Source organism: Lissotriton helveticus, chromosome 10 (assembly GCF_964261635.1).
Source record: "Lissotriton helveticus chromosome 10, aLisHel1.1, whole genome shotgun sequence".
Lineage (NCBI taxonomy): Eukaryota > Metazoa > Chordata > Amphibia > Caudata > Salamandridae > Lissotriton > Lissotriton helveticus.
The window spans coordinates 59,389,993-59,400,628 of NC_136071.1; positions in this window are offsets into that span (position 1 = coordinate 59,389,993).

A 10,636-nucleotide genomic window follows, 5' to 3' on the forward strand; every position below is an offset into this window, starting at 1 on the left:
CAGGTAAGTCTCGGCCCTCTTGATTCACCTGAGCTAGAACAGCCCCCACGCCATGCTCTGAAGCGTCTGTCTGGACAACAAATTTTTAGAAAAGTCGGGTGCCTGGAGTATGGGTGCTGTGCACATTGCAGTTTTCAAGGTGTCAAAGGCCGTCTGACAGGCGTCAGTCCAGATCACAAGTCGTGGCTGCTTCCTGGAAGTCAGCGAAGTCAAGGGGTGCACAATGTTACCATAATCCTTGACGAACCTCCTGTAGTAACCCGTGAGACCTAAGAAGGCTCTCACCTGAGTCTGGGTTTTGGGCGGTGCCCATGCCAGGATGGTATCAATCTTGGGTTGCAGGGAGGCCACCTTGCCACTCCCTACTTGGTGCCCCAAGTACACCACAGAACCCTGCCCAATCTGGCACTTACTGGCTTTGATTGTGAGGCCTGCTCTGCGCAGGGCCAACAACACTTCATGGAGGTGGCGCAAGTGTTCCTCCCAGCTGGCGCTGAACACTGCGATGTCGTCCAGGTAGGCGGCACTGAAATCCTCCAGTCCAGCCAAGACCTGGTTGACCAACCTCTGGAAGGTGGCAGGGGCATTCTTCATCCCAAAGGGCATAACCCGGAACTGGTAGTGCCCATCTGGTGTGGAGAATGCTGACCTCTCTTTTGCCCCATCAGTCAAGGCGATCTGCCAATACCCAGACGTTAGATCAAACGTACTGAGGTACCGGGCAGCCCCCAACCGATCTATGAGCTCATCAGCTCTGGGGATGGGGTGCGCGTCAGTCTTGGTGACTGAATTGAGTCCTCGGTAATCCACACAGAACCGAAGTTCTGGTGAAGCACCAGGTGCTGCAGCCTTTGGGACCAAGACCACTTGGCTGGCCCAAGGACTGCTAGAGGACTCAACCACCCCTAAGGCAAACATTTTGGAGACCTCCTCCTTGATGTATGCTCTGACCTTGTCAGTCACTCTGTAAGCCTTGTGCTTCATAGGAGTGCTGTCCCCGGTGTCCACATCATGGACACACCACTGAGTGACACCAGGAATCAAGGAGAACAGATCAGGGAATTGTCCCAACAGTTGGCGACAATCCTGCTGCTGCTCAGGGGTCAGTGTGTCAGAGAGGACAACACCATCCACTGACCCATCTTGCTCTTTTGCAGACAGGAGGTCAGGAAGAGGCTCACTCTCCTCCTCCATTCCAGCATCTGTAGCTAGGAGCATGCCCACTTCGGACCTTTCTAAGTGGGGCTTCAAACGGTTGACATGCAGGACCCGCAAGGGGTTCCTGGGAGACTCCAAGTCCACCATATAGGTGACATCGCTCTTTTTCTCCACAACCTTAAATGGTCCAGTCCATCTGTCCTTGAGCGCACAAGGTTCCACAGGGGACATGACCCAAACTTTCTGACCAGGCTGAAGCTCTACCAGAGTGGCCTTCTGGTCGTACCACCGCTTCATCTCCTCCTGGCTGGCCTCCAGATTTGCCTGAGCAAGATCTCTGAAGCGCCGAGTCTGGTTCCTAAAGGCCAGCATGTAACTGTATACATCCTGGGGAGGTTTCCTGGGAGATTGCTCCCAGCCTTCTTTAACCAGACTCAAAGGTCCTCTTATCGGGTGTCCATACAAAAGCTCAAAGGGGCTGAACCCTAGAGACTTCTGTGGCACCTCACGGTAAGCAAACAACAGGCATGGCAAGAGGATGTCCCATTTACGCCTCATTGGTTCTTCAAGACCCATAATCATGCCTTTAAGGGTACGGTTGAATCTTTCAACCAACCCATTACCTTGAGGGTGGTAAGGAGTGGTGAACTTGTAGGTTACCCCACACTCCTTCCACAGAGACTTCATATAGTTGGAAATGAAGTTGGTGCCCCGGTCTGACACCACCTCTCTGGGGAACCCCATTCGGGAAAAAACACCCATCAGTGCCCGTCCCACCACGGGGGCCGTCACTGTTCTGAGAGGGATGGCTTCCGGGTACCGTGTGGCATGGTCCACCAAGACCAGGATGAACCTGTTGCCCAGGGCTGTCTTGGGGTCCAGTGGCCCAACAATGTCAATCCCCACCCGGTCAAAGGGGGTACTGACCACGGGAAAAGGTTGGAGGGGAGCCTTCTGCTTCCGCCCGCTTTTCCCACTTGCCTGGCAAGTTTGACAGGTCTTGCAATGGACATCTGTATCCCTTCGCATCTGAGGCCAATAAAAATGGGTGACAAGCCTGTCATAGGTCTTGTCCTGCCCCAGATGTCCAGCTAAAGGAACGTCATGAGCCAAACCCAGTAGGAAGGCTCTGAAGCGCTGGGGTACCACCAGCACACGGGCTGACCCAGGCTCAGCAGCCTTAGGCTCGCTATACAGGAGGTCGTTCTCCCAGTAAACAAAATGTGACCCTGACTGATCACCTGAGGTTTGGGCTGAGGCCTGCTGCCTCATACCCACAAGAGAAGGGCACACTTTCTGTTCTGCCCAGAATTCTTCCCTGGAGGGACCACCATCCTGCTGCCAATGGGTCAGCTCGGGCAGGTCTCCCAGTTCAGCAACTTGTTCACCTGTGGGTTCCAGGGCATGCCCCTCAAGGCCTGCCTCCTCCTGCACCACGGGAACTACGGGGGACGGTTTCCCGCGCCCCCTGCCTCTTCTCTTCACAGCTGGGTCCTGGGCCATACTTTCAGGCTCCAGAACCCCATCAACACCCTTACTCGCTGTCATCGATCGAGTGGTTGCACACACCCACTCTGGCACACCCAACATTTTCAAATGTGTCTCCCTCTCCACCTTAGCCCAAGGGGAGTCTTCTAAATCATTGCCCAAGAGACAATCAACAGGCATGGCGGGCCTCACAGCAACCTGAAGAGTACCTGAAACTCCCCCCCATTCAAAGGGAACCTGAGCTACCTCACAAGCTCTCTGCGAGTTGTCAGCAGCTATCACAGGGTAGAATGCGTGGGGAACCACCTGCTCTCTGGACACCAAGTGACACTTGACAGCTGTCACACTTGCTCCGGTGTCTCTGAGAGCTTCCACTCTATGGCCATTAATGGTCACCCACTGCCTATATTTCTTAGTGTTACTAGGCAGAGGGGGTGGAGGGACCATTTCCATGTCTCCTAAAGAGACCAGGGACATCTCTGCGGGACCCTCCCCACCATGGGCAACCATCTCCTCCCCTCCCAGGGCTACACTCGCCAACTGATGGGGAGCTGCACGTGGTGGTGCAGTATAGTTCTTCAAGGGACACTGAGGGTCATAAAAACGGTGTCCCACCTGTTTACAAGCGAAGCAGGTCATTGGGCCCCTACGAACAGGTTTACCTGTCGGGCCTCTGATTTCTTATCTGGGGGAGGCTGGGAACCCTTCCCTGGGTTCCCTTGGGGATTACTTTGGGGCCCTTTCTGGAACTCCTTCTGTTTACCCTTGTCCCCCCCACTCTTCTGCTGGGGACCCTGCCCACCTTTGGCTGAGTCTCCCACTGGACCCTTGTGGACCCTGGTACTGACCCAGCGGTCCGCCTCCTCAGCAAGTTTTCTAGGGTTAGATATATTGCTACCAATAAGGTGCTGGCGCAGCTCTGGAAAACAGTTATTAGACAAGTGCTCCCAAGCAAACAAATCATAAAGAGCATCATAACTTTCCACTTTGCTGCCCTTTACCCAACCATCCATGGCTCTGCAAAAATATGACACATACTCCACCCACGTGGTACCAGGCAACTTCTTACATTCTCTAAAGGCCTGTCTGTACTTTTCTGGGGTTAGGCCATACCTTAACATGAAAGCATCCTTCATATGAGCATATGACATCCTATCCTCAACAGGCATGTCTAACAGGGTATCTCTTCCCTCATTCACAAAGCGACCCCACATCCCCGCTCCCAATCCTTCTCAGGGACCCGGTGGGCCAACAATGCTAACTCATATGCTTTAAACCATTGACCAATATCCTCATTCTTCTGAAAATCTTTGATCACATCTTTGGGAAAGTAAAACCTACTTTCTGCAGGCACAGATGGGATGCTGCCACCAGAGGGATTCAATTCTAACTCTTTAGCTTTGAGCTCCAACTCCCTCATCCTGGTATCACGCTCAAAAGCTAACTTCTCAATTTCAAACTCTAATCTTTTGATCTCCATATCAGCTTCTCTCCAGCCTCTTGCATTCTCTAGCTCCAACTGCCCATTTATCTTAAGTTTTGCCATCTCCATGTTGTATGCTCGCTCTTTCGCCCTTTCTTCTCTTTCTTCAGGAGAAAGACCTTTGGAGGAAACACTGCTGCCAGGAGGGGAGGTGGGCCCATTCACTGGCGCCTCCTCTTCCCCTTCCCCTGTTGGTACCACCACCGGATCAGAGGAATCTCTGGCCTCTAACCAGGCCTGCAATGCTTTAAGATAATCTGCTTTCTTGGAGAGGCCTGGAGTAGGGACTTTCAATTGCTTGCAAAAGTGTTTCAGATCCTTTAACTGATAGTCGTTGATCTTACTCCTATTAAATTCCTCCACAACAACAACAAGGGCAGTGACTCCGGCATCACTCATGGTCAAAACTGGCAGTTTCAAAAATCAAGCTTCAGGAAATTTTGGAGAACAAAAATAAAATATCCAACCAAGTAGATTGTGGATGCGCTATGATCTGCTTTCACTATGTAGCGCACACTAATCACTGCACATGGGTCATAAATGCAAAGTTCAAATCCTCACCGCTGACCCACCAATGTTAGAAGCGGCTGTCTCTAGTTGGCAGAGGTATACACTTCTGACAAATAGGGACACACCTTTTCTAGTCAGGGCAAGGGGATCACACACTTAGATAACCCCTGCTCACCCCCTTGGTAGCTTGGCAAAGCAGACAGGCTTATCTCAGAGGCAGTGCGTTAAGCATTTATGACCACATACAGTAATAAAGTGAATACACTACAAATGGAAATGACACAGTAGTATTATAAAAATAAGGATTTTTATATAAGGCTTAGCACAAGACCAAATAACGACAAAAATATACCACAGTCTTAATAAATACTCTTGGAAGGAAAAATAATAGTTCAAGCACGGTTTCTTCTTAGCACAAAGTCTTTAGTAACAAAAGCAACTCTTCTTCTCTAAATCAAAGTTCTTGGCAACAATGTAACCCACACGGGAGTCACACGACGTCGAGGCAAAGTTAATCCAAAGGTTCGGCGTCGACCGCGAGGAGCGCTACGTCGAGCCCGGAGTCGCACAGACCCCCACAACACAGTACCTTGGAAAAGTGAAGCACTCGATGATCAGCGGCGTCGAGATGTCCGGCGTCGCGTCTTCGGCGTCGATCGGGCCTCGGAGTCGGGGCGATCTGCAGCGGCGTCGACCGAAGTCAGGCGGGAGCAGCGCTCACGGGATGAAGCAGGATACGGCGTCGTCGATGTCGATGTTGCAAGAGTGAGCAGCGCCCACGGCGTCGAGAGGGCTCGAAGTCGATGCGATCAGCGGCGGCGTCGACACAGGGTCACTTGGAGCTGGAGCCGAACTTGCTACTCACTGGCGTCGCTACTGGCGTCGATCGGGCCCGGCGGCCGGCGTCGAGGAAGCAGGACACTGGAGCCGTTACTCACGATGTCGAGCTGGATTCGGCGGCGTCCGTCGGCGTCGAGATTGCTGGATTCTTTCAGAGATGCTGGATTCACAAGTTCCAGCAAACAGCACTTTAAGCAGATGAAGTCCTTTAGCCCTGTGACTTCAACAGGAGACTGCCACTCTTCCAGCCCTTGGAGATTTTCTTAGCAAAGTTTGAGAGTACACACACAGTTCCTCTCTCCTGGTTCCTTGGCAAAAATAAAGAAGCAATGCAGGATTCCCCCAACAAACAGCACTCTGGCAGAAGGGGTAGGCAGTCCTTGGATCAGCAGGCTTCTTGTCCTTGGTTCAGGTTTCCTTGTCAGAAGTGATCTAAATTCTTGGTTCAGGGGTCCTTCTCTTATACCCCTTTTTGGCTTTGATCCCTTTGTCCATGCAGGGGAATTTCCCCCCATCTTGGGTTTGTTGTGGGTGTTGCCAGGCCGAAGCACCTGGCCTATTCACTGGGCAGGGCAGAGTCCTCAGCCACCCAGCAGGAGCGGAGCCAGCATTGTCACTGGCAGGGGCAGGGCCATCAGTTGCCCGGCAGGAGGTGGGCCAGGATAGTCCCAGGCAAGCACAGAGTCATCAGTCGCCTGGCAGGGGGGCGGAGCCAACATTGTATCAGGCAGGGCAGGCTATCAGGAGCTACTCTTCCCCTACTCTCAATGCAAATGCCCCACTCATCCCACACTGACTCATTCAGACCTCTGGAGCCACCCAGCTCCTGTCACACGCACACCAGAACCAGCAGAGACCGGTAGACAGTTAGACAAGAAAATAGCTACTTTCTAAAAGTGCTATTTTCAAACACAGAGCCCAAAAACCATCCACACAAACGGATGCGTTATTAAACCCTGAGTTCAGGGATACCAAACTCGACATTGCACCATGCTCCCCGAGCCCGCTAGGATTATAGCATTAATAATCCTGGCAGCCCATTCTAACTGATGGAGAGCAGGTTACCTTACAATAGTGAAAAACGAATATGGCTGTAATTCACTATTAGGACATGCCAACCTTGTCAGGCTTGTCCTACCTTATGCTTACAATGCACCCTGCCCATGGGCCTACCATAGGGGTGACTAACATGAAGTTAAGGGAAGGTTTAGGGACTGGCAAGTAGGTGTACTTGCGCAGTCCTCGTGACAGTCAGACTGCACGTGGTCTAGCAATGGTAGACCTTCAGACATACTTTTACTAGGCCGCTCTTGTGGGTGGCACAACATGTGCTGCAAGCCCACTAGCAGCATTTGTATTTACAAGCCCTGGCACTCCTGGTGCACTCTACTAGGGACTGACAGTAAACCAAATAAGCCAAACATGGAATTCAATCAATACAGCAATTTCACATAGGGAGCACTTGCACTGTGGCACTGATCAGCAGTGGCACAGTGCCCAAAGCATATACCAGCAAAAACATCGTAAACAGAGGAGGCAAACAGAAAAAATGGAGGAGAGACTCATGCCAATGATGCCAGGTCTAACAGTAGGGGTGGACGTAACTTGCGTAATTCTATGTAGAGTTGTTGGAGGGTGAAATTCTATGGCCCTGGGGCACTGAACCAGGGAGGCTTAATTTGAAAGCGTGCTTCAACATACTATGAGAAAACACAAGTGTGAGAGACAGAAATTGAATCAGGATTTGATGCAGTGTATTGCAATGAAACCACTTCAATAAGAAGTGTAAAGACACACTTTAAAATTTAATAATGAGCCTGGGAGTCTTAGCAAAGACTGGGCATTTAAAGACACATTTCTGGAATGAAGAACAAACTCCTGCAATGCAAATATATTTTTAGATCAATGGACATGCAGAGAAGAGAGAAAGAGACAGTTTCAAAGTAGAATAAGATTATAGCTTCAGCTATAGATGCTAGATAGATGGCTGAAGGAGACAACACAGGCATCAGTGACCCGAGGGGTCATTTCTGCGAGGTAGTCCGACGAGTGGACTGAAGAGCAGATCTTTATATTCGTTCAATGAGGGACCATTGACCACAACATCAGGACATTAGCAGGTGCCTTGATCATAGACCATGACGCACTTTGGTCTCTTCTCCGAAAAATTTAGGACCACAGAAGTGACACCCATACTACAAAGTTTACCAAAAGGTCACTTGATGTTTGACCGTAATTCATAATGAAATTGAACATTTATCGAAAAGGGGCTGTGTCACTTCTTAGAAACTTTTATAAGAAAGCGGAACATTTAGAAAGGTATAGGTCATATTCTCAGGCCATGTTGCATGTCTTAGTTACATTAAAGCTAGCAAATGATACAAAAATATGAAAGATTGACAGATGGCAAGTGGCCCCCGCCATCAGGTATTGAGTGATGTTCCTTTTAGCTTGAGGAGTTCCGTGTTCTTGTGGTTAGCTATTTCTCAATAGGTGAGAGAAGTGACAAGCTCATCTTGTGCAAGGAGAGATTGGGGGCTCAGGGACAGAGCTGAAGGTTTGTGTGTGTTGCAGAAGAAATAACTTGTATTTTAGCAGAGAGTCATTTTGGGCCTACTACATTAAAAGAACAACTGACACAGTATGGTCAACTTAACACCACTCTGTATGCTGGCTGGTGGGGCCTTATCAGGGTCTCATGCCACAGGTGTGGGTAGGAATAGGCTGAGGCATTTATACAGTAAAACTGGAATATATTTAGAGACAGGTAGGACATTGTAACACATGCTCTTTTCTGTGTCTTTAGGCCAGTGTGTGCAAACATAACATCCTGTCCTGCCAATTGTCCCCCTGTCCCAACTTTATCAATGGCTATTTTTTCAATTTGGTACACTATCTCTGTGTCATTTAAGCAGTATCTCAGGTATAGCACTGTGATCAGTATACACTATAAGGAGTGTAGTCATTTTAATGGCAGCAATGGAGGTCAATACTTCTAGTAGCATCCATGGTCATTTTCTCTCATTGTTCTGAGTCTTGAGGCGTTGTTCCAATCATTGGTGCGTGTGGCTAAAGTGACTAGTTGGAAGAATATCTTATCTTCTGCTGGACTTTTACTCTTTTCAAAAGTCTGCTGAGGAATAATGCAGAGCCTCAGTGATCATACCTGTAAACAGAAAAGGTAACCGTTGTTGCCTGTCTTCAAGTAATGTGAGAGGTTACAAGCAGTTCTATCACCTAGAGACTTTCAATATTAAGGAAACAAAGTGATGAAGAATGTAAAGATGTTTTGTTGTCACAGCTTGTACACTGAGGGGTTGGGGCATTTATGTTCCAGATGTCTTTAGTTGTTGTATCACTGGGGCCTGCTTACACACTCTTCCTTTCTCTGCTGTGTGCAGCAGGCACAACCTTTCAGGATGAGCTTGGGATACCATTCTTACTTGGTACTTTTCGTGGAACACATGTAGTTTCTGTGTAGCTCCTAGCCACTTGCACAACCCATCAATCAAATGTGAGATGAACGCCGGTCCATTGTCAGAACCCAAAAGCATAGGTACTTAAAAGCACAGTATGAACTTTTTCAGGAGGCATTTGGCAACAGCTTGTGCATTGCAGTTCTTGGATGAGTATACCTCAGTCCATGTGCTGAACGTTCACACAATACCCAACACATACTTGTACTTTTTATTAGAGAGCATGTTGATGAAGACCATTTAATGTGAGGAAATGAAGTGGCCTTGGGCATTGGAAGTTCCCTTTCCAAATGTACCATTGTACCAGCATTAGGAAAACAGTCTGATCATTCTATCACGTCCTACATGTGATGAACCATGAAAAAGTCTGGCCATGGGAGCAAGCATTATCTTTGGTTAACATGTTTTCCCATTTGGGCCTCTCCATGTTCCTTCTTCTGTTTGCATACAGCCTACCCTTCTCCATTCTTTCTTTTCTTCCAGCCCACCCTTTGAGTAATATACTTTGGGTCATAGTACATATCATCATCCTTTATCTTTATATCATGATATCATATGTAGTAGAAGCAATTTGCACCATTGTGTTCTCACAACCAGTTAATGCTATTCCTTTTTCACGTCTGCATCAATAAATTCTTTACCTCTTGATACATAGTCCTTTGAGGTGGTGTGTGCAGCACAGTCTACAATTGAAACTCTCTTTAGTAGCAACAGGCCTTGCAATAGTTGTGCTATTAATGTTGCATGCTGTATTTGTTGGACAGCTGAGGAAAGGAGGTAACTCCTAATGAAGGAAAGAACCTAAAAATTATACTGGCATCCCTTTACAACACTTTAAAAAGAAATCCATTGCCTCCAAAAGCAAAGTAAGAATTAAAACATTGTAGTATAGCTTGTCCCAACAGCACACACAGATGAAAATCTCTGTCACAGAAACAACTTTGGGAATAAAAATACTCATAGCTGTCAAACTGTGTCAATCCTTTATATCTTGAAATCTAATTGCAAACACCATTAAATACTGCACCTGTATATTAAAAGACATATTACATCCGTACACATTGTATCCGTAAAACATTATACTACGAAGCATTGTTATTCAATGCACACTATCCCTCTGCATTGGCATATACTCATTACTAAAGATCAATACATAAACATAATATTACTACTTTTTATCCTATCCTTTGTAGCCCCTGGCGAATGCATTGCATTATAATGCGTTTCAGCACATTCCACCTTCCAATGTAATTCGTTATAATAATATTTTCTGCAACTCTGAAGAAGCTAGAAATGAAAAACATTAATATACATACACATTATTTTTTTGGGATACACACACAAAATACTACTTTTGCTTGTGCCATTGAAGAAGGCAAAACCCTTCAAGAACACAATATACCTAGTGCTATTCTATATATATCTGCTTGTGAGGATGGCGGTGTTATATGTTAGGTGGCTGTCTGTGGAGTGAGAAATGGGGAAAACAAGCCAACTACCTAAGCTGAACTAATTGCTCCCTAACTCAATGGTACTCATCTTATCCACCTTAGAATGATGAAGGGCTGATCAACCCCGCATCTATGCACCTCAGAAGGATGAAATGCTCCAGAGACCTAGTAGGATTGGAACATGCAACCATGTAGTCAAACCCAACTCACGTTCTTTATGAGTCATGCAA